Source organism: Anoplolepis gracilipes, chromosome 12, assembly GCF_047496725.1.
Source record: "Anoplolepis gracilipes chromosome 12, ASM4749672v1, whole genome shotgun sequence".
Taxonomy (NCBI): domain Eukaryota; kingdom Metazoa; phylum Arthropoda; class Insecta; order Hymenoptera; family Formicidae; genus Anoplolepis; species Anoplolepis gracilipes.
The window spans coordinates 11,573,461-11,598,914 of NC_132981.1; the positions used below are offsets into that span (position 1 = coordinate 11,573,461).

Consider the following 25,454-nt stretch of genomic DNA (forward strand, 5'->3'; position numbering starts at 1 on the left):
ATTGATCGGCTTGACTGGAATTATTCGGACCGGATGTATTAACAGTGAAATAAAATTAACAGATGGAATTAATGCGCGTCGTGTAATATTCTAATTAATTCCAGTTTCATTCGATCACAATCTAACGATTAAATTATACTATAGCGTGTAGAGTAAGTTTCTCTAAGAAATATCGTATGAATCTCACAGAGTCAAAAAATTTTTTAGAAATCTAACGCTACAAGATTCTTACAATTAATTAGCAAAGTAATTTTGTATTTGTATTATCCTTAGAATTAGTTTAAAGTTTAAAAAGAGCTATATTGGTCTTAAAAAAAAGAAGCCTTCAAAAGATCTCACAAAAACCATACATGTACAACATAATGAGAAGAATTTAATCATGTGAAAGTTAAATAAATATGAATTGCATACTCTTTACGAATACTCGCAGACACTGAAATCAATTTCAGCTCTTATAAATTTGAGTTTCTGTATTTTTTCTCATTTTTGCAACGTCTTTCCGACGTCGAAAATATACAAGAAGCAAAATCTGAAATGGTTATTCGAGCAATAGAATCGCAGGATTCGCATGGTTGATAAATGGAAGTTTGACGACGGAATAGGATATAAATTTGCGTTCAATCTGTTCATTACACGACTGTTTTATCGAATTGCTGTCATGCACAGGCATACGTAGACGCGCGTAGAGAGCGACCGATAAATCTTGCACTTCATCGACTATATAGGCTATAAAGATTTTTCTCTATACACTTCGCAGAAGAAGCTGAAACGAATAGAGCGGAAATATGTCTCATTAATTTACGATCACGACCAGATTGTTATTTTTTTTTCGTTTGCCTGAATGGAATTAAGGCAGCGTCGTGCATGCTCGAGAAAAAATTGCGACAACATTAATATATTAAGTTTTACTTCTGATTCATATGTAATTTAATAAATTACACAAATTTAGCATACTATATACAATTGTATATGTAAAAAATGCTTTAATATATAGGTATAGGTTGTTTTCTCCATTTGCGTTCCATAAAATTCATTGATGGAATTATTTATTTTCTGCTTCTTTCTGCCCGTATAACAGCATTTATGTAATATGTTATATACGAGTGGATAACAGAAGAATAGTATTTTTGAAGAACCGTTTGTTTTTACAAAATATGTATAAAGCAATCGATATTTCCGTTCGAGAATAGAACTTTCTCTAAAATTGTAAGAAAGATAACTAAACTACTACTACCTCAATTGCTTGAAAACCGTGTTCAGGAAGGACTCGTTAAAACTTATCTGTTGTTCCTCACGATCCCATCCAGACAATTTTAACGATGTACATTTGCAAGCTAAAATAATGCTGAGACAACCGCTACCAAATCGATCTTATGCCGTGACTTCCAAGATCTGACATCGGTTATCCGCAGAAAATTCGTGCCGTGAGTCTTTGCAAGCTATTTTGCTTCGTTTGTAAGAAAATATACAAGTTCGTTTATTTTCCATTCGTCTTCTGCTTCTGTCTGAACGAGAGAACGTGAATATCGATAACAAATCTAATGTAGGAAAATTCCTTGGACGCTATTTCCAGAGAAATAGTTTGTAAAAAAGAATTTCGTTTGTGCGTAGATTTTTCTTTAAACGTAATGTAAAAGTTTATCTTGTTTTTTTTTTCTATTAATTTTAATTGTTTATATTTGAAATAAATTGTCTTTTAATCTATCTCTCTTCTAATTTTTTCAACTTTTTGAACTCTAATATCATATTTTGATTCTCTTAGAAATATTTCGAGAAATACGAGAAGAGACATATAATAAAATTGTACAATACAGTTGTAGAAGTACAGATTAGAATAATTGTAAGTAGATAATTGCAAACTTGATTTCCAGTAAGAAATCCAGTGGGAAAATCAAAGAAGAAGTCTTCTCTTGAGATTCTCTCGTTCACTCGCTAAGTAGTCGAGAGGCTTACGTCGGAAATTCCGTGATGCTTCTTCTGAAGATAGGACACGAGTATCCTCAAGGAATATCCGAACTATGATAGCAAGTGAAGTGGAAGACTCCTTTGACAGAATAGAGAAAGACCACTGAGAAATCGAATCATCTCGGCACGCAACTTAATATAAAGCACCTAACTTCAAACATAAATATCAAATAGCTTCTCTAGGATTTGTCGCATACATATATACACCACGAAAAAACGTGAGAAGAGAATCGCGATTAGTTAAAACGAAATATAAGTAGTTGAGCGTAGTACGGCATTTCCCATAACTTTGTGTGCGTTCAATAATACAAAAAAAATGTTAATAATTTATTTTGGTAGTCATGTCCTTAATTATTGTCGTATGTTTTCTATTATTTAATTTTACTTATTTCTATCAAAATTATTCGCAAATTTTCTTATTCGATACACTCGGAGCTTTATATTGTATATTTTCACTTTTTATTTCTAAATATTTTATTTTTAACAATTTCATTTATTATATATATCACTTATGTTTATGCGATTTTAAAATTTGTTATATATACTTATATATATGGGTTTATGAAACACTGTATATTCATATTATCGTGTAAAAATAGTATCTTTTCTAGAGAGCTTTTAATCGCAGTAATCACGATAGCATTATCCTTGTATTTTTTCTTCGATATTTTCAATAATAGATAAATTAGGTATACTAAAAGGAAAAGTCCATATATTATTATAAAAATTTTGTTTTTAGAAGAATTCGCTCGTGATCATGTCGCATTTTTATAAAGATTATTTTTTCTCTCTGATACAAGTTAAATACTTAATCTTTTTTATGAGATAGGATTTTTTATGATTTTCTCTGGCAGAAATGTTCTATGTTAAAAATTCAGCATATTTAGGACACAATAAAATATTCTAAAAAGTATTTTCAAACAGAAATATATATGGAATATCCATCAGATGTGAGGTTTACAAGGCTTACAAAAAAAGAAAAAAAGAAAAAAAGAAAAAAAGAAATATGAGACTCCTTTAGGGAAAGTACAAAGATAATCTCCTGCAAGGGGGTTCTAGGCTCGCAGAATAAGAAGGAAGTAATGCAATAAATTACAGTAAAATGCTATCATAAAAGTGTTATAGTCTGTGCTACCCAGTTGTCGGATATTCCTCCTGCGCAAGCTCGACTCCCAGAATTAACTAAAAGAAAGCATAATAAAGACGAGCTACAATGATAATACTTATCGGAGAGGTACTGCGCGCCCGCAGTAAATTGTCTGATAAAACTCAGTTACCTTTGTCCACCCCTGTTCACTTCTAGCAAACTATACCTGATGAAACCTGCAATTTCGTCGCATTTCGCGTGTAATTTCGGCCATAACGGAATTATCTTCGACCAAGATCTTTCTGACCTAAATATTATAGGGTGCAAAAAGAAAGCTTTATATGATGAAAAAGATGTATGATTTGCACTTATATATATATATATATATATATATATTTGGTTTGTGGATGAAAATTTTTGGCGTTTCAATAAATTATGTATTAAAAAGAAAGATTTAAAATCTAAAGAACATATAGTTTTTTTTTATTAATAATTTCAGTAAAATATTTACTCGACATATGTAGGTCGAAAAATTAATTTCTCTCTAGAAACGATTTTCAGTTTTCAGCGATTTTAAAAGTTTCAATTTTAATGATACAAGTGATTTATTTGTCTTTATTTATCGCCGTGTGTAAACAAAGTATTATTTTACTACACTTTTATTTAATATTTACAACAAATAGTAATTTAAATACAGATTTTGAGACTTTCTTTTTAAACAGATCCTTTTTTATACAGATATTTAATATCTTGAAAATTTATAAAAAATATTATAAATGAAAAAAAGTTTACTCTCTTAAATGGAATCCGTGTATTACCACTGATGTAAGCAGTGATATTAGTTACAAGTATAATCATACATGCAAATAATAAATGACAGTGAGAAAACTAATTTTTCAGTGATTATTGCCATAATTAGTGAAACATAAGAGGGAGGAGGAAAGGGTGAGTGTTTTCACTGAAAATCAATAAAATACTCATTAATCTTCGATGAAATCTTGTCATTGCTTTAATCAATGACATTTTCATCGGTTTAGCTTAAAAGATTATGTATATATATACTCGTACGAGAAATGTGTGTGTGAGAGTGTGTTATCTTGTTTTAATGAGAATTTAAATGAATAGGATAATTTTGTCAAGCGACACAGACACAATGGGAAAGAGTTATATGTTACTCTCGAGGCAAAGATTAAAAGTCGAATACAGGATTGTGGAAGTTTAATGGTATCGTCGACACGCCGCAATGAAAAGTTGGAAGTGGCGGGTATCAGGTTGCGCGTCGTGGTAGCCCGAATTTGCCAAGGAGGTTTCTTCTTCTCTTGTTCTCTAATACAAAACTTTACAGACGACGCATATAACACCAGTCAGACTTCACTGCTGTGAAAATCATGAGAAAGGTTATCTGCTGTCTTCCGCGATATTTCAAATCGCAAATACTCTTGATATAAAGTGATTTAGAAAATATCTCTTCCCATCAATTTATATATATATATATATATATATATAAGATATCAAACTTTTTACTCATTGTCAGTTTCTGGAAAAAGGAAGCGTAATAAAATTCGCAATTTCGAAAGACAACAGTCTTATATAAATTTCATATTTAAAGATTTAAATTTAAATTTAAACTCAAATTTTAAAAATTTATAAATTTATAAAGCTAATATGCATTTTTTTGGGAAAGAATGAAAATGTTGAACGCTTTGCTTCGCTATCTTTATTGAGAAAGTTTAATGCAATGTAGTAGATATCTGCGGCCGATCATGTGGAACGATACTGATAGTGCGAAGGAAAAAGAGTACACGAGAACGAAGACTGGTTGCATATGATGGCAGTGTGATACTTTGCTATAAACAGACATGAACAGATATTGTTTTTTTTTTTTTTTAAGAAGTTAAGTTGTATTTTATATATTTAGTACTTGTTGATATTATTGTAAAAAAAGAGAGAGAGAGAGAGAGAAATATATATTCAAAATCTAAATTATAAATCTAACGAGAACAATAAATCCACATCAATAAAGCGTAATAATTATTAAAAAAAAAAAATAGATTATTGACATATCTTACACATTAAACTTCTTCCGCAGGTCATATTACAATAGATTGCATAGGATTGATTGCGTTAAAAAGAGGTTAATGAAGATTTTCATACATAAAATCATCTTAGAAGATAACAATTTACAACGTTCATATATTATTCTGTAGAATATTTGATTTGTAACGCGCGCGTGCTTACAGACCATATTTCGGCGTGAATTAGAGCAGCGAGTGTGCCCGGCTCGCGTTATGTATCGCCACTCCAATTACGTAGAGTATCGAATATTCCGCTGTTCACGGACGTCGAATTTACTATTCGAGAATTTACCACCGTCGATTCTCGCGAGATGTAATCGAATAGAGGATCGTGCTTGGTTACGAGAACTTATGTATACTATTCTCGAGAGCTCAAGCTAACAATTGTCACCACGGATGAAGATCGTCTCTGGAAGCTGGAATGATTTTACATTTTGCTCAAAATATTCGCAAAAACTTTTTAATCACAAAGTTCTGACCCTTTTGATGCCATATTCCATCCATTAATTTTTTTCATTACAATTTATTTCGCAGAGCTTGATGGTTAATTATTTGCAATCAAGATTTAACACATTGCGACTTTATTTACAATTATTGAACACGTTTTCTCAAAGGAAATTGGAAAGAAAGATAAAAATGAAAAAAATACGCTAATTTTTCATAAACATATTTGCATAAAATTATAGCTTTCAATGTCATGTAATTTGTTTATATTTAACCTAGCCATTGCTATATTTAATTATTATATCACATGTCTTGATAAGATAACTTATAATCCGAAAAATAAGCAAATCTACACAGATAATTGTACGTATAGAAGAACGTTAAGAAAATCCACATTACGGGATGAACATATTCTTCATAAAATAATAATAATCTAATTAAGATTAACAATTAATTATACAAAAATCTGCTCTTATTTATTGTCGGCCTCGTAATTATTTTAATAGATATTTATTAGCGGGAGAACCAATCGCAATATAATTTATAATTTCCAAAACCGATATAATTAAATTCTCAAATCTAATTGTATTTTAATAAGTGTATACATATAACATTAATAACTTGAATTACAAGAATAGCACACACAAAATCAGTGCTAAATATTGCATGTAATCTAGCTATCTAACGATTAAAAAATTCAAATCATTATGTTAGAGAAGGTATAATGCACGGTAATGTGTGGCACATACGAAAGAGTTAAATGGCGAAGTGATGAAGTTTTCTAAAGGCGCGACCAAGTTTGTCCGGTTAATGGAAATTGACCACACAAAAACGTTTCCAATCAGGCGCCGATAGAGTCTGTAATTTTCTACGAAAAGTTCCGGAAGGACTAATGCATTACCTTGCCATTTTTCTTCGTTCTATAAAAAAAAAAAAAAAAAGAAAAAAAAAGACCTGTTAACTCTGTCCCTTTCACACGAGTGTTTGACCAATCAACGAAAAACGCACGCTAGTATTTGCTCTACACTCTTCGAGCAATCCGATTGGATGCCACAGTGACTTTTCTAAGAGAAACTGAGATTATATATATATATTTTCTTTTACAGTTAAAGGTAGCTGGAGAATCAGAGATGAAATAAACGCGTTTGCACATTGTTACAAATTAAGAGCTCAAACGTATGAATTTTTCAGTAAAATAAAGAGTTTTTTCATTATTAAAAATATTGTGTGTTTACCTTCGAGCTCAAAAATACAAGATTTTCAATCATTATTTAAAGAATATAAATACAAATTAAATAAGAATTACGTCGCGTAATATATAATAGAAAGAAAAAGAGAGAGAGAGAGAGAGAAAACGCGCACAGATTTCTTACATGTTCAAAAAATTTTCTCTTTCCTTTCATTTTACTTCCATTATATCAATATACGTTCTGTAAAATAGATATTCATGGTAATATCAAAATTGTGTACAATTAAATTAAATAGATTGATTTGTAGAGAAAAGTATATTTACTTAATTAAGATAAAATGAAAAATTTCTTTTTTATTATCCGATATACACTTATACATAAGAATAAAATAGTGTAAATCCATTGTTATCGTTTTACATGGATTTTTCGAGTATGATTTGTTCATCCACCATGAAGGAAAGTTAATACTTATCTGTAATTATTAATTCTAGATATTCATGCTGATATCAAATTCGTATACAATTAAATTAAATAGATTGATTTGTAGAGAAAAGCATATTTAGTTAATTAAGATAAAATGAAAAAATTTCTTTTTTATTATCCGATATACACTTGGTATGATTTGTTCATCTAGATTCATGAAGGAAAGTTACTTATCTGTAATCATTAATTCTCCTCCTCCCCAATAGGATATAATGCATGTATGCGATAATTTATAGACAGAATTTCAGACTCTTGCTTTTTTATATATGATTTAAAGCGATGAAGAAGAGGACCTTATCTATTTTATTTTATATGTGAAGGAATTTTCACTCCTAAGTAAAAAAAAAAAAAAAAAAAAAAAACAAAAAGCGAGTAAGAATTTGAATAGATTTGTCTTAAGAAACGTAACGATATCTGTTGTAAAATGATCGGTAGCATTAATGTGGCGATTGCGAGAATATACCGCATGGAATGGATGTTCAGCATTCTAATTAACCGATTAGTCCAATCTGTTACGCAAGAGATCTTTGACACGCGTCGCTAATGCTAATCTCCGATTACCAGTGAATGCCGATAGCCTCACTTGAACTAACTAGTACATCTATCGCGATAATTGACACAAATGGTCGCTCGTAAACTCAATACTGTGTTTTACATGAAATCTATCTTCGCTTTAGAAGGAAGTCTCCAGTCAGCGAGTTTTATTGCTGATCCTTTTAAAGCTTTTACGTGCCCTCTTGAATACTAAACACCGACCAAAGGTTAAAGGAAATAAGGGAAACAGCGAGAAGCAAAAAGACGCAAAACAAAGGACGCTAGGGAGAAGAAAATTTAAATCTATATTTTAAGAATTTTTAGATATATATATTTTATTTTAAAATAAGTAGTTTAATGAAATTTTATCTTTTATAATGCACGGTGTTGACTGCTGCTACCATTTTAATAATATACAAATCGAGTTAAAAAAATGCTTAAAAACAACTAGAGAGAGAGAGAGAGAGAGAGAGAGAAGAGAGAGAGAGAGAGAGAGAGAGAAAGAGAGATACGTCTTTAAATAAAAAATTAATTTTTTTTTACATTTTTCAAATAACTTCCATTTTCCATTTTCAGTCCAAACAGTACGTAACGTTGTTCCTCCTCTTTTTCTGAAATATGCATAAACTTAAAGCTCACAGATAGATCCCTCAGTAAGACTTGGTGTCTTAAATAATTTTTCTAGAAGAGAATTATATGGGAAAACGCTTTTCATGTATAGAGCTCAGTGATTTAGAGTAACGGAGTGAAGACGTAGAGAAATAGCAGAGCTCGTTCTTTCGATAAAACGGACGCCTTTTGTACGTCTGTTCCGCACAACAGCGGCTCTCTATCTGTCTCTCTTTAGTTCGTAGCAGTACACAATTCCAGCGTATCCTTCCGCCCGTGGGATATCGCGCAGCTTAATGGATGTCACGCGAGAAAAAAAATGCTTTTACAGGATTAAGAGAGATAGACGACAACGCAGGCGTTATAATAGCACAGCGAGTTGGAATGCAATAACAGTTGGACATTAGTTATTTTGCAGAAGTATTGCAGATGCTGGAAAAATAATTGTCCCATGTTATATGTGTCATTTTCTTTCATATTTGCATCTATAAATCTCTTAATTTTATAACCTCGTCACTTTTTTGATAAAACGTTATTAAAAAAAAAAAAAAAAAAAAAAAAAAAAAATTATATATCAAAATAAAAAATAATGATAAATTTTGCAATTTTAAATTTAAAGTCGCGTTGATAATTTCTCTTATAACTTATAACTTGTGTCTCTTATTAACATAGTATGATAAATAGTGTACAATATGTATAGTGTATAAATAAAGAAAAATACTGTACTAGATATACAAACCCACATAATCAGCTATCTATTTTATGAAACAATTTCTTCTAGTACTCGCGGAAGTAATATAAATGAATGAACGTATGGCTGCAATACACAGTGTACAAATAATGAGAAATATTTTACCGGAGAGACAACTCCAGCGCACGCAGTGTATCTTTTAAAACAATTTCTTCCAGTAGGTGATATGAATGTATGAACTTCACTTATTGTATATCTCTCTATTTAAAATATCTATTTTAGTAGTATATTCATATTATTCGAGCATTTAATTCGAGTTTGATAATAACTTGTCTATATATTATATGAATAAATCAAGAATAAAATCAAGATATTTCAATAAGAAAATGGAACGATGAACATCGTCTCGCTAAAATCAACCTGTTTGTAATAGACTTTCCGTGCTCGTTTCATTATCTTTAGAAAATGGAGTTTGCTGACGAGTGCCTAATGAATTTTGAACGTTATATTTAATAGCTTTTGTGTACGTGTGAGTTGAACATGGAAGACTAAACGAGAATACGAAACACATTTTAAATAATAATAGCCTTTTTTCATTTTTTTGCTTTTTATTGTATTTTATGGAAAAATGTTATACACATATAACGTACGACAAATTATTACATTAATAATTATATATTTTTGGGTGCCTTTCTTTATAATAAAAATAAATTAATTTAAATAAGAAATATATATTTTTAGAAAACAAACTTACAATTTTTTATTTCTCATCCTAAATATTTAATATATCGTTGAAATAAATTTGTTTCATATCTGATATCAATCTTTGCGATATTGGCAAAATGATTTTACGTATCAATTTATTGTATTCAACATTCCGTAAATTTTTAATATATGACGTATTTCGAGATTCGCGAAAATCAATCACTTTTTCTTTCCATTGCAGTTCATATACGTCTGGCATAATGCCAATATAACAGATTTAGTTTAATGCTATTCAAAGCTGCGCTTCGACCGAGAATGTCAGGGTAACTGTCAACGATGGTACAATGTGGGATTATAATATAGAAATTATTATCTTGATCTCGTCGTTAGTTTGACTACAACTGATAATGTATAATCCCACACTGAAAATTTTTAATAGAAAAGTTTTATTTTTTTGAGCATACAAGTTGTATCTGTATTTTGTATCAATTAATACAACGTATTATGTGAATTCACATCATATATATTTTTATATAAAAATAATAAAAAGAGTAATATTATTGGGCGTATACAATAAGGTAAATGGAGTTTTGTTGTACCTATCCAGGCATTTCTATACATATATAATAGACGAAAAAGATATATATATAAAGAATACGAACGAAGAGGTGAAGTTTCTACACGCGTTGGGAACCTCTCGCTCAATATCTGCCAACTGTCAATGTGTCATTCAGAATCAATAGTTTCGAAATCCTTTTCTACGTTTTCATTTCCCCAATGTTCGATAAAAAAAAAAAAAAAAAAAAAAAAAAAAAAAGAAAGAAAACGGACTTTTTTTCTTAAATAAGCTTTCAACTTGACAACTTGAAGCCGCAAACTTAGAATACTTAGAAATGAGATATATCAAGATTATTATTGTTTTTTTTTTTTTTTTTTTTTTTTGCGACAAATAAATTTTAGAAAATAAAAGAAAATGCAAACAAAGAGGGAAAAAGGAGGAGAAAGAGAGAGAAAGAGATCTCTCTCCCCTCTTTACCTCTTTTTAATTTTTTGATACACACATAATACACTAATTGTATTTTAATAAAATCATTCTTTGAAATTTATTTTATCGATCGTTTTTTTTCGCTACAACAAATGCGTCATCGCCTATTTCGGGATCCTCTCGAACGAGCGAGCGCTTGACGTTCGAAAGGTACTAAACATTATGGGATATATCGAGCAAGAAAGTTGTAGAGCGATGGAGCTCAGCTAAAAAGAGATTAACCCAGAATGGCGAGGTCGAGGCGCGAAGATCTGGAGCGGCGATAGGCGCGCGGTATTAAATTTTCCACGATCCTTTCTCGAGCGTGTCTGAAAGTATTTGCGCCCCCCGTTCAAACCCTTTCAGCCTCTCGGCGTTGACGCTAAATTCTCATGTTCATATGTACGTGATTAATTGGAAGGAAAATAAATATCGGAATAGAATATCAATCGAGATATTTTCAATTCAACAAATTGCTTATGCTATCTCAAAATATAATACACGTAAGTGTCAGTTTTTTTAATAAGAGAAAAAAATCTTTCTTCTACTGTGTTTGCATAATTTCTTTCTCATCATTTTATTCGAGAAATTTTTTAGAAGGAATTTGATATTGATTTTACCTACTCTTTCAAAATATAATTTAATTTTTTGAATCTATTAAAAAGACTATTAAATAGCGATTATCGAGTGCTTTGTTTGCACACTATTGGAACAAAGTGTGTATATATAGAAAACGTAATGGAAAGATAAAACGCTAAACTACGTATTTTAACGCAGCTTTAGCGCTTCCGGAAAATTAAAAAAGAAAGATATGTTAAGTACAAACTTAATTGTCAAAGCACTTGTATATATCCGCGCTGACTTTCAGAAATATATTTTTAAGCTGATTTTTCTCGTCAGAAATAACAATAGCCATAAGCACGAGATAAAAGCTAAAGTCTACCCAATTCTCAGCGGCGTATTTTAACGATGTAACTCTAGCGAGAAGATTGCATGCGAGAGGTTGGCATAAGATCGTAGCGTATACTATGACGTCGGACCGTGTAGTCGGGGAAGGGATTAGGGGTGGTACGGCTGCTTGTAAGAAAGGGTGTTTTACTGCCGCGTAACTGATATGTAAATGAGACTCGTGGAGACGATTCTCACGCGAGGTTTCTCTAGCTTTTCGTGATGTAGAGGCATAATAAAGGTATAAAATTGTGCACCTGACTAATAACACATTTTTTTATGAAACCAACATGTAATATTTACATACTTATGGATATTAATATAGGAATAATAACCAAGCAAAATGGATATACAGACCTTTTTTCTTAATTAATAAAGTATAATATAATTATTATTCTTAATATATCATTACAAAAATATAATGAATTGAACAACAATCCCGTTTATTTTTCTACATATGACTCTCTAGACTTTGAGAATGAGAATAGAATTTTTTTTACAAATTTAATTGCATAACGCGTGTATTACATGTATTTATTACCTTTCCTTTTTGTTTTTAATAATGAATGTACGAGTGTGTATCATTTATATTTATAGGTATCAAAAGCTTGCATATTAAAAGTAATAAATGGGACTTTATAACATCTTCTTCTTCATTAAGAGTTCTGGATTCAACACTAAAGCAATTGAATTTTTATCGGAGTAAAATTGCAACTTGAGTTTATTAATGACGTTTTTGATATTCATAATTGATCAGAATAACTCATTTTCAGCATGAAATTGTTTCTCGGCTCTTTCTCTCTACTTACGTGTAATTTAAACAACCCTTATTGACAAGCTGACAAGTTTGACCGTTTATTATCTTTAGCTTAAAATGGTTGACGCTGAGTTATCCCATACATTATACGGCAAGGGTTTCCGTTATTAGATAGCTTCTTCCTGCTTGTCAAGGATAAGCCATCTCCTTTGGTAGGCGGAGGAATAACAATGGCGGGTAGCGATATATTTGTCCCTTCCCTTCGCCTCCTCCTATTCCCAATTGTGTGAATATCCTGCTCAAACACATCGAAACCAACTAATACGGAATACCATGAAAACGGAAACCATAAATTTCAGTTGCAACCTCCAAGTTTTGTGTATTTGATTGGACTATAAACCATAAATTTCTGCGAAATTTTATGTGCTTACGTAAATTCAAGAAAGGAAAGCAAAAATAAGTAGGGATAAAAATAAAAGAAAGTATCTCTCTCTCTCGCTCTCTCTCTCTCTCTCTCTCTCTCTCTCTCTCTTAAAAGAAGAAGAACGAAATATTCAAAGAGATCAAAGCCACTTTTAATTGTTTAATTTTTCACTTGATTTTAATTCATAAATACAGTTAGAATAGAATTGTATTAAAATATAAAAAATGGAAAAACCAAAGAGAAGGAAGAGCGAAACGAGTTGGACGTAAAATGGAGATGTAAAATATACAATAAAAATGTACAATAAATATGACAGAGAATCAATAGTATAGTATAATAATAGATTATAATTTTCCGTGTTTTTTTTTGTTCGATTTGACGTATGTAAAGAATTTAAAAAGCCATGTTCTAATAGTTTCTGTCTCCATAATATTCTATTAATAAAGAGAGACCTTATTTTTTTATCTCGGTAATTCCGATAGTTCCGGACAGAATTTTTAAGGAAAAGTAAATACTGCGAATATGCATAGAAATCTACAATATAATAAGTTTTTTCAACATCAATTAGTAATATAGTCGATGTAAAATTCGAGCATTTTATAGGAGAATATTAAAACATTAAACAAACTTTATCAAAAACAATTTCCAATATTATATTACTTGGATAGAAATAAAAAGGGTGTGAGAGATATAGTTTCTCATTTTTATTTCTTCTAAACTAATATATGATTGGAAATAAATTTTCCCAAATGTATCTCTCACAAACAGCAGATTTCTATTAAGAGTCTAGAAGATAGACAAGGACATTTTTGTAATATATATATTTTTTAAATAAGAAATTTAATATTATTATTATGATTATACCTTTACTAACTTCATCTGTAATTGTAATTAAGGAAATTTAATTATTGATTGAATAATCTCACTTCGTAATAAAAAAACGATACGCTTATACAAAATATGGTTTTATTTCTTTCAAAGGAAACTGTATATATAATAGTATATTAATTTAACAATTCGATATCAAATCTGGAACGACATCAACTGGAACGAACATTACGAGATAAATAAGTAATATTTAATATAACGAAATAGGAAAATTGACAGAAAGAAAGACATTTTTTTATTTGGAAAATAAAAATTTTCATTCCTCTTTTATTCTTATAATTAAAATACCTCGGGAAAAAAGTTTGTAATTAATTCAAAGATATTATTTACGTATAATAAAATCAAACCGTTGATATATTCACGGATGATATATATATATATATATATAATCATAATAAAATTTTAGCGAATTTTTAAATTATAACAATATCATTTTTAAATTCAAATTGTAATCTCGCTATGATACATCTCGCTGTGAGACTTATTGTTAGTGAGAATGTAAAGAGCGATCCTTGAAAACAAGGACCTTCGAAGGAAATCCGAAAGGTGAATAGCATGTGCTCTCCAGAGTATAAAAAAGAGGAGGTATTACAATTTCAAATGTAATTCCTTCGTCGCTGGCATCCGATCTCGTCTTGTAGGAGAACGACGCCATAAAATCACACCGATGTATCTCTACGAGAGAAGGACATTAATTTCTCAGATTTGCCGTATCGCTTCGAGAAGTAATACAGTTTAAGATATTAACTAAAATTAATTAACTAATTAATTGCGGGTAGATGCGCGCCTCGATTGAATTAAAATATCTAACTTTGAAAAATTAAAAAAGACGGAAAGGATTAAATGTGAATTATAAAGTCTTAAAAGAAATAATTGATTGTGCATTATGCAAAAATCATCATCAAAGCTTTGTTCGATATCAGTGACTTTCGAATGATATCTTCTACATCTATTTAACTGAACAACTTGATATATAGTTTAGTCATGTTACTCATTATCAAGTATGTTATTCTTCACATTAGAAGCACATATATTCTACATTTTATTTATTAAACAAGTTTGCTTAATAAAAAAAAAAGAAAAACAAAATTCACACATTTTTATTTGAAAATGTTTTCTATTAGAGAAGATGGAGAACAACTAAAAATTAAAATGGGACCAAATGTTTTTATACAATAAATTAATTTATGTGCATGTGTTCGAATCGTGTTCTTTACATTTCCAATGAACTCAATGTAGTATGAAACGAGGTCAGTATCCTAGCGACCTTTGAAGTAACGACATGTCGCGTCGAGTAATTCGCGAAGTGTACTGTTTCGCATTACGCGAGTTAAACGATCTGGAAAACAGTGACCGTATAAACGAGACGATGGAAGCAGTGCGTTCATCGATAAATCGTATAGACAACTAATACGAGACAATGCAGTACATATGTGAGTGCTCTCAAACTAATGAAACAGTCCCTCCCCTAAAGCAGAATACGACTGTTAATTTCTAAATGACAAGGTTTACGTAACACGGTGTATGACTGTGTTAATAATTTCTAACCGACAAAGTTTAGAGAATAAATAGAAATAAGTAATATAAGAATCCTTGAGATTTTCTTAAATTTCTGCAGATATAATACATATCTAATCTACATCTCTCTGTAATTTATATAATAGTTATATATATTTTATATTTCGATTTAGAAATTTGTTTCACTAAATCTTTAAACAGTTGAATTTAAATATCTAGAGTTTTGACATTGTACTATTCAACGTTGATCTGATCATGCAGATTTCTTTCGCGAAACTTTAGAATCAAATTGATTCGAATTTCATGCATAACGGAAAAGTATGTGCAGTTAGAAGGGCCATTTTCAGATTTATGACTAGGCAACGTGCACGAAATAATGCCACTGTCGCGCTAGAATATATTGCACGTTCGATATTGCAACACACGTAGCCAGAAAATGCATTTTATGTATCCGCATATTTATGGAAAATTTATAACCGCAAATATATATATATATATATATATATATATATATATATACACGTATAAGATACTTAATGTTTTAAAAAAAGCACATAGCAAGATTCTTCTTTTTCCAATCATAACTGGATATTTCAAAGGTTCTCAAAATTCTTCCGAAATAGCTAATCTCTATTCATTAAACATTTTTTTAAACTTTTTATACTTTTAAAAATATACATTACCAAATTTAGCCAAATGTTTTAACGATTTTAGTTACACACATACACATGTGTGTTTGTAATACAAATAATAATAGATGTTAATAAATTAATAATACTATATATTATATAATACAATATATTGATTAATTAATAATACTAATATTAATAGATATTAGCAAAAAAAAATAAAAATTGAAAACATAATAAATAGTTTTTACATCTTAAACATGAAAAATATGTTAATGCAACGTATCTACTACTGAATCTATTAATCAGTGTGCCTTTTTTAGATTAATTCCTTAAATTAGTTGAGGCTATTAGCAAACTACGAGCGCACATATGCGTCTTTGTGTGTGTGTGTGTGTGTGTGTGTGTGTGTCTAGATTTATATTTTACCTACTCACGATATCAGTAATTATAATTATAATACATGTATATACTACGTCTATTTCATTACACAATCAATATGAAGATTTACATTTAATTATATTGTAATTGATTTATTTTTAATATACTTATAATTATTATTACGTAAATTGTGTGAGAAGAAATTTCCTTAAATTTTAGCTATATTTTCATGATTACGTTAAGCTGAAAAAGTTGATAAAAGGGAGAAGGTAAATCCCGGAAAAATAAAACTGCTTCAAGAAAAGTAGGTCTCGAGAACCTTATCCGCTTTGTATTAAATTCGACAACCAGGTTTTGTGACTAACGTTTTTGACCACGCCGTGTAGAATATCGATGAAAAGAGAACTCTCTTTCACTTTTAACCCATTGGGTGTGTGTGTGTGTGTGTGTGTGTGTGTGTGTGTGTGTGTGTGTGTGCACGCGCGCGCGCTCTGATCGCTTTTGCATTTATATTGAACCGAGTGCCTAGACATGCCTATATACATTTTTCAGTATGATTTGATCCATCGAACACGTGGTACATCTGATTTGAAGAAATTCGCCCTCTTCGTCTTATTAGAATTCAGATCGCGCGCATCCGTCTTTGTCCGCTTGTTTCGCAAAAGTTTCGATATTCGCGTAAATCATCATTGGTGCTCGACACGCCATGAGAATTTATTGAAAAATGTTTCCGCCAATTTGTCATTGAATGTGAAACGTAATAATAAGTAATGTATGATTAATAAAAAAAGATATAAATAAAATTAAATGTAGAGTCATAAGTTTAGAGCAAATAAATATTATTCAATTATGATTTTTAATATTTACTTTTTTATCTTTAAAAGATATTTAAAATGATTAAAATACCATCACATTTTTATAACAGGCTAGAATTTCAAGGAGAAATTTCATCATTTTAACAATGATGGTATCATCTGCAATAAATCGGGTTTATATCGCCGGATTCGTGTAACAAATTATTGTATAATATTCCCGACTTCCCTTGATTTAATTATTTCTGCATGTATTCAATTACAACCAAGTGATTTGCAATCAAATCGTTATTTTACGGTAATCCTATCAATAATTTATGATTTTATTGTTTATGTGTAATCGCATCTCTTTTTTCACTCATTGTCAGTCTTTTTTCTCTCTCTTCTTACTTTTGAGAAATATAAGAATTACAAAAATTTCGAGATTAAGATTTATTGAAAACATTTTTTGTTTTTAAAGTAACGATCAAAGAGAATTTTGTTTTCTCTTTTTATGTACACATTATACGTATATTATATTTTTACTTCATATTAAAAAAAAAATATATATATATATATATATATATATATATGATGATGATGTAATGAAAAAGGAAAATGTAAAATGAAAAAGTGGTCTTTCGCGATAGAAATGGCGAGAAAAAATGACGTCGTGAAATTTCGCTTCTCATGGCAATTCCATCTCCATAATTTGTCATCGGATAACGACGTATAAATGCATTGACCGAAGCCGGAAACTGCTCCTCTGGGGGAAGTTATTTGCGTAAAAATCTGAAAAGCGCCCTGTGTCTGGGCAGTGATTAATTTGTTTTACTCCACCCTTCGCACTTTAAGTAACGTAATACGCAGCCATGTAACGAAAATGACGCATCATGTGATATACAATAATGGTAGAAGAGGAAAGTTTCGAGTTGCAAAAGTAGGTTAGCGACAGCGTGTATTTTCCGTAAGATAAGTCAAATAAGTCACAAATTATCAATTTTATTAATCTCTTACGAAATGTTGTTTGCTTCCTCATGATTTTTCATTCTCAAGTTTTTCAACAATGTTTTTAACAATAAAAATATTATTGGAATAAGTGTGTATAAGAGCATATAAAAAAAATAATGTATAAAATTCTATATTAAAACAAAGAAAATAGTACATTAAAAAAAAGTTATATTCAAATTTAAATAAATTTTGTTTAGCGTTAGTGCAAGATATATTAATGTGTTACGTCAATATTGATTTAATAATAATCGTTGAAACGGAGCATTCTATTGTAATACTGAGAATAAACGAACAGACAGCGTTTGTAATATTCTGACAATATTAGCTAAGCTGGCAGCTATGTTATGTAATTTATGTGCTGACGTCGATGATGGAGTGCACTATCAATAACTACGGTTAACTATCTTGATTTATAGATATGGAGTAACCATTTCGATTTTCCTGACACAATATTGAAGGTTTCAACAATTTATTAACTGCTTTTGCCGGGGAAAATTCTACTAACGTGAACGTGTAATCTTGTTTAACGAAACATGTATTTATATCTCACAGCTGTTATAGTTTATGGGATGTTGTTTAATTTAACTTTACTTAATATATTACTAGATAAATTGCACGACAAAAAATACACACACACACACACACACACACACATGTATAATTTATTGTCGTAATTTTCTGAAGATAAATCATATTTCTATAGTTAAACAATATTTATTTTCATAGCATCAAAATAATATATATACACACACATATTGTTATTCAATGTATCGCGATAAAATAAGGGATGATAAAAAATGTGCAACATAATTAAATATTTTTAATGAGCAGAACCTTGGATAAATTGTATATTACAGCGAGTTTTGACAAACTGGATTATTCCATTGTTTTCATTATTATATTGCAGTAATGAATGCAATGCGTCCTTAATTAACAAATATATTCAATGAATATTCTGCGTACTTTACCTTGTAACTTGATGCAACACATTTTTCTGAAATATTTCTACACGCCGTTGGCTTCGTCGAGTTGGTTTCTATTAATTATAATAATAAGTATGCTCGATAAAACAATTTTTATCAACTTTCTTTTTTAATTCGCTATCGACTAACGTTATAAGTACTACAGAGTTGAATTTCACACTTACTCAATTGTCTACGTGTTTTAAAGAGGAGAGGAATCGTACAAGAATCAGCTTGGTCTTGGGTGAGGTCTAGTTGTAAGATCAAATCGCAAAATAACTTTCAGTGGCTAACATGCAAATCATCCATCGTCACGATGAACTCTGACGGTTAGTCGGAAGGTTAGCGCCACGGAGAAAGGAAGGAGAGGAGAAAAGGCCACGAAGGGACCGAAGACGGCGTCAGTTGTCAAACTCGACGCCCATTAATCTTAGTCGTATGCAAACATCGATCCCACTTTGTACTTGAATATATAATAGGAGCTCGTATTAACTTTCTCCAGCCCTGACTTTTCACATTCTTAATGCGACGGAAATATGTCACTGTGATTTTTGCAATCGCGTATACATTTTTTTCTCTGTTACGTTTATATCTAATGTTTCGCTAATAATAAAGACAATATAAGTAATATACGACCCTTTGTAAGCTCCAGAATTTTAAATTCGCTTATATAATCGCGCGTTTACAATATTTCGTGCTACGTAGTATTCTGAAACTTTAAGTCGACTTAGTTTGATCGTAGATGTATCTTAGATATATCGATTCTTCTTTCCGTCACAGCTCTCTCGATATTTTACAGTCGACACACATCGACTATATGTAGAAGGAAGCCCCCCCGTCTAATGTTCTTACGTAGCCTGTAATCATGTTGTAATCTACTTCGAGAAGACCTACTACTGCTGCTTCTCCTAATTGTCTCATTCTTTTTTAAAGTTTGTTAGGTCTTTGTAAGGAAGAAAAAGAAGCGCGCAATCTCGAACGGTGGACGTTTTGGAGTGAAAAAGTAGAAAAACCTTTGCCTGGATTGAACTTTCTTAATTGTGTGATATCGTACTCGACAAACTGCGAGTTTTACAGATATTTGGAAATTTCGATTTATAATAAAAACGATAAAATTTATGATAAAAAAGCTTTGAAGCTTAATAGTATTAGAGAGAGTGACTGATTGTTTCTAAGATTAACACACATTGGCAATATATTATCAAATCTTTTCGATTTGTCACCGTGTAAATCAACTCACGTCATAAAACCGACATCAAGAAGCGCGAAATGCATTTTTGTTTTCACAAAAAAATTCCGTCCATGATTATATGAATTTGCATTCTGTTATCCACCGAAACGATGAGAGCAAATTGGTTAAACGAACAATATGGTTCGGCCGTTGGAAAACAATGGCAATTAAAAACAACAGGTTTCAGAGAAAAAAATTTCAAATTTCCAATCGTCTCTCATGATTATTTTCCGAAAAGTTATGTCTACGGAAAAAGCAACCGGATGCTCGATTATTCGCGCTACCTGAAATTCATTCGACTTGTGTGTTTACATTGAAAATTCTACAGTAAATGCATCTCCACAATTTCACATTTTTTTTTACTCTTTTAATAATATTTTTTCTTGTTTTTGAATTTTTTGGATATAATTATTCCACAAATTGTTATTAATAAGTAACAGAAAAATTTTATGCGCTGTACCTCACAAAAAAAAAGTTAATATGTTCGATCACTTTTTAAACAAATAGATTAACGATAAGACCAATGCATAAAAGCACGCAATATATATTCGCGATACCAAGCACGGCGAGCATCGATCTCTCGAGGAAGCGAGCTCGTTTTGCGGGCAATTTGTATCTTTGAATTATTTCGACGTCGTGCCGCTGGCAGCTAAGTTCGCAGCAGCCATTGCGAAAAGATAATACGACTCGGATGTTTGGAACTTGATCGAGATTTCAAGAAGCGATTGTTCTTCAACCAATTGTTTCGTTTCTTAATTTAAATTATTTAAGTACCAGCATCATTTTTCTAATTTCAGATAAATTGAGTTTGTGACTATAAATTAGTGTCAGTGTATTCGAAATATATTTTATTTAAATTTGATATAATAATATAATCTCATATACATTTCTTAGCAAATATATATTTAGTACATTTAATAATTTAACATAATTGTTATTTTTATTTGTTTTTATTTAAAAATTAATAAATTCACAAAAGCAAAAAGAGTCTTACAATCTTTTAACTCAAATCCGAATGCCGGTACAGTGTGTGACAAATATTTTTTACTAATTATACATATCACACATTTTCACTAGATTCGACTAATAAATAAAATTTTTCTGTTGATTTTAATAAGATCTAGGCATAATATCGATTGACTAAATAAAAATTGATATTTATAATACTTCTCTTTTTCCACCTTTGTTATTTCGCTGGAACTACCATCCTCTAATAATGCATTGGTAACGTTATATGATGCCAATTGCGCAAATATATATAATTTATTATTTTTTTTTTTTTTGTATGCAGTGAAAAGTTTTGAAATGTATTTAAAATAACGTCTTTTCCGTGGGCAAAAAGAAAAAGCAAACAAAATACGAGGCATCTGATTTAGGTTGCGCAAGAGTGCTCGAATAATGATACTCGAAATTAATCCATCGAGGGGGAAAGCTCGATGTAGTTTGTGAATCAGAGTTAAGCCACAACATTTGTTTTATTGTCTTTACGAAAGCAAGATTTTTTTAAGGTGGCGGAAGAAAATCCCGTTTGTATTACTTTATCATACGAATACTACTTGATTCATATTTCAACTGAAGTTCCACGAGTATTTCTAACAATGAAAATATTGCCAGCACAATATAAGTGTAATATATAGATGTAGAAAGACATGAATTTAAAAATGTAATAACATTACTTTAGATGAATAATATTCGAATTTAAATAAGATTTATATATGCAATTATTAGATGTCAGTAATATAGTTGTGCGATATTTCATGATGACAGTAAAAATACAAAAAGCAACAAAAAAAAAAAAAAAAAAAAAGATTGAGTTTGAAATATTAATGCGAAATAAGAATCAAATTAATCACATGTAAAAACCATGATTGATAACTACGAAATAGAAGACACCAAATAGGAATTCCATAGGACTTTGTAGATAGGAAAGGGAGAAAAGATAAAAGAGAAGGCAAAAGAAAGAAAATGTGTCAGCATTTACGTTACCCTAGGGTGAGATTGCAATTTCGCTTCTCCTTGCACGGATGCTGCACTCTTGCTATAGTTTCTTCCCAATTCGCAACAGTCGCTCATCAGTATTCCTAGAAAGACATTTGTGACCACAATAAATTACTGTAGTTGTATTAAATGTTTTGTAAATGTAAATAACATTACTTTAATATCATCTAATTATAATTTAATTGTAATCTAACGCAAACAAATGTCGCTTATACAAATCGTTTGTCAATATGACACATACATTTATATTTTTATTTTTCTATTGTTGAAATTTGAATATTACATATATATATAATATTTAAATTTTCAAAAATCAAATATCCTTTTAATAATAGATTCTTTGACCAAGTTTTTTTTTTTTTTAGCAAAAGATGAGGCATTAATAATTTTCGAGTTGTAAGTAATTGAAAAAAAAGCTTTTCATGAATTAAGAAAACTAAATAAATGATAAGTATATTTTTCAGCTTATTTCAGATTTACTAAAATGTTTATTTTAAAAGATTCTCTTAATCAAAATTGTTCCTCTATATGATAAAAAATTGACAAGCAATAACAACTTTGATATATTTTTTCGCTAAAGAAAAATCTACTCCAAATTAACCAAAGAATCTTATTAATCTTATTAAAAAAATAACCGGTAATACATGTACTTCTATATATCTACATGTATCTTAAGTAATTATTGTTGTATTTTATAATATATAAAAATAGAGGAAAATTCATTCAAACATTCCATCGTTAAAGAAAAATATAACAAATTATTTTTTTTTACATCAGGTATTTGTAACAAATTATTTTTTCTTGTTTCAGGTGAGTCTTGCGCGATCTATATGTTATAGTCTTGTGCAAAAAGGTAGCAAATAGAAGAGGAAAGATAACGAAGAAAATAAATCCGTAAGTTAGCAACGTAGAAAAATAAACTAAGCTATATATATATATATATATGTGTGTGTATAGAATCTCAGATCAGTAGTACTCATGCGCACGTACACACACATACGCAAATACGCACGCACACAAGTATCGACAAAATCTTTTGCGGTAAAATCTGGAATAATATTAATGTTAACTCTCCAATGTGTACTGTGTGTGCGACAAAGCTTTCCTTTTCCTTTAATGCAATTTTAGTAAGGTACTAATAAAATTCGCTAACACTGCCTTATGAGCTTACTTGGAAATATTGATTTTTACTACTGTATTTTAGAAAAAAAGAGTACAAGTACCCATAATGTAAAAATTTATAAACCGTCGACTCATTCAACTTTCTTTTTGCAATTTCTTTCCAATTATATTTAATATCTATATAAAAATATTATATCTTTACATAAAAGTCCAAAAATATTTCAGTAAAGTTATAAGTACACACATGCAATAATTAATATTACGTGTGTATGTGCGTGTATGGAATGGAATTGAGGAATACAATAACATTAAGGGATTATTTATTGATTTATCCATTTCATTGATTTATCCAGGCCAATGACTTGTTCTGCTCCAAAAGTAAATATAGGAATATAGGAATTGTCAGGAGAAATGCGCCCAAGGAGTCTGGCAGATAGCAAATCGTAGCTTTTACTACTGAAAATATCGCGCAACATCCAATAAGCTACACGTTCTACAATAAGAATCACAATTTGATACAAAACAAAATGAAAATAATTAAACCGTTTTATCAGAAAATCTCATCTCTCTTTTATTACAAATTCAAAATTCTCCGGTATTTCTGACACGTCCCATCTTCAACAACTGTGTCGTTTTTTTTTTTTTTTTTTAACATTTAATTTATGAGATACGAAAAGAAAACAGAAAATATTGTAGTTGTCTCGCAGAGTTATATTCCATGTAATCACTAATTTTAATAATTAATTTCTCGCATTTAGCGCACATTTGCTCGAAATTTTGTTCATATGATATTGTTATATTTGCATAATTTGACCAAGTGTATTATTATAAAGTACAGTTTAAGTTTCCATTCCACGTTTCGAAACGAGAGGATAATCGTAATCCTGACTAACGGAGCGAACGATATATCAACTCGACATTAACGCGATAATTAACGATGACTTATGGAGAAGGTCGCCGCACGTAGCTACAATGAATGAAGCAATTAACGTTGGAATATAACTGCTGGCCGTATTGTTGTCGTCTCCAAAATGAACTTTGTTGGCTTCTAATTAGATAGCGACCAATCAAACTTCCCATATTGTTAAAGAAACGACATTAAAGCGTTTAAATAGCACTTGTAATCTACTAATTTGGAAAGGGAAACTTTGTTTTTCCCTCAATGTTAAAGCTTCTCAGGTGGATTATATAACTATTTTACCTCTTTGTCACGCTTTTAAAGAAATTGAAAAAATCTCAGATTGCTTTATTATCTCTCTTTACTTTAAGAAAGATATTAAAAAATCTTGAGAATTCTGTGAGTTGTATGGCGTAACAAACAAGCTCTCGTAACAAACAACATGATTTTCCTTCTCTCTTTGTAAAAAATTATACATGCAAGCGTTTATAATTTCTCAGACTAATAATTTCCAAAAGTGGATTTCTTATAATATCAATAAACTCTCTTTTATTTTATTTTACATTTTATTTTGTAAAGAAATTGATCTTGACAATCAATTTTTATAAATTTTATCTTAAACTTTTGTAGCTTTAATAACTTTACTTTTAAATTGATAATTGATATTTTTTTCCTATATACATTTATTATACATATCGTAACACAACTATTTCTTTTTTGTAATTTCCTTACTAAGAAAAAGCTAATCTTATTTTCAGTATGTGCATGTTCATGCCCTCGCATGCCTCAAATGTTGAAAATGTATAGTCGACTATAAAGCTTTTCCGGCAGGGGCAGGCGTTTGCAGCTCGTTTTATTCCGAATAGTATATAACACTGCACAGTACTAGTATAGCCGCTGATGCGAATTGCAAGGCGAGAAAAAGAGAAATACATATGAGGAGAGAAGGAAAAGGTAGACCGATATAAAAAGTTGGCTTCGTTTCACTTATAATGTACGTTTGTAATATTCTATGCATTTTCATTTGATTGAGAACATGACTCTGCATAAAAGCAATTTTTTGTATTTTTTTTAAATTAATTTTCTTTA

General features: G+C 30.1%; 1 protein-coding gene and 1 long non-coding RNA gene across 2 annotated transcripts in view; one reads left to right on the plus strand and one right to left on the minus strand.

The window, feature by feature from the left end:
• LOC140671617 (uncharacterized) overlaps positions 1-25,454 on the minus strand; it is a 156,171-nt gene that overhangs the window by 51,382 nt on the left and 79,335 nt on the right. Inside the window, exon 2 of the long non-coding RNA XR_012047775.1 lies at positions 22,334-22,428. This is a non-coding gene — a long non-coding RNA (uncharacterized lncRNA). The remainder of the gene's footprint in view (positions 1-22,333; positions 22,429-25,454) is intronic.
• Cpx (synaptic transmission protein complexin) overlaps positions 1-25,454 on the plus strand; it is a 138,578-nt gene that overhangs the window by 47,976 nt on the left and 65,148 nt on the right. The gene's annotated exons all lie outside the window — the stretch shown is intronic.